This window comes from Penaeus monodon, chromosome 29 (genome assembly GCF_015228065.2).
Source record: "Penaeus monodon isolate SGIC_2016 chromosome 29, NSTDA_Pmon_1, whole genome shotgun sequence".
In the NCBI taxonomy this organism is placed as follows: domain Eukaryota; kingdom Metazoa; phylum Arthropoda; class Malacostraca; order Decapoda; family Penaeidae; genus Penaeus; species Penaeus monodon.
The window spans coordinates 23,112,026-23,112,513 of NC_051414.1; positions in this window are offsets into that span (position 1 = coordinate 23,112,026).

Sequence of the window (488 nt, forward strand, 5' to 3'; positions counted from 1 at the left end):
ACCATGAAAATCCTATCTTTGAAAACTATTTTTCCCGTCAAGAGACTTGTACTATATACAATATCTATGTATAACTTGATTTCCTCGCCTTGTTTAATAATAAACCATCTCTTAAACATAGTTCATTAAAGAGAAAACCATGCAAAAGTAATTACAGTTATTGATTAAAAGAATAAATGTCTTTTGTAGAGTGCGATGATTATCATAGAAAAGTGAGGATTGATTGAGAAAATGATTATGGTCATTAATAAACTCCTAACTCAATTTTTTTTTCTTTTTTCTTGAATGGTGATTCATAATCACTGTCTAAAAGAAGGAAAAAATAGATCTCTAGCGTTTGAGTAATAATATCAAAATATATGACCTAGAAAAATAATGATAGGTACTCTCCCGCCTCATCCTCTAGGCCTAAAAAGACAAGAAAAAAAAGAAATAGTTAATAATAATCGAATATCTCCCACCCTTTCCCATAACTTAAAGAAGAAGAA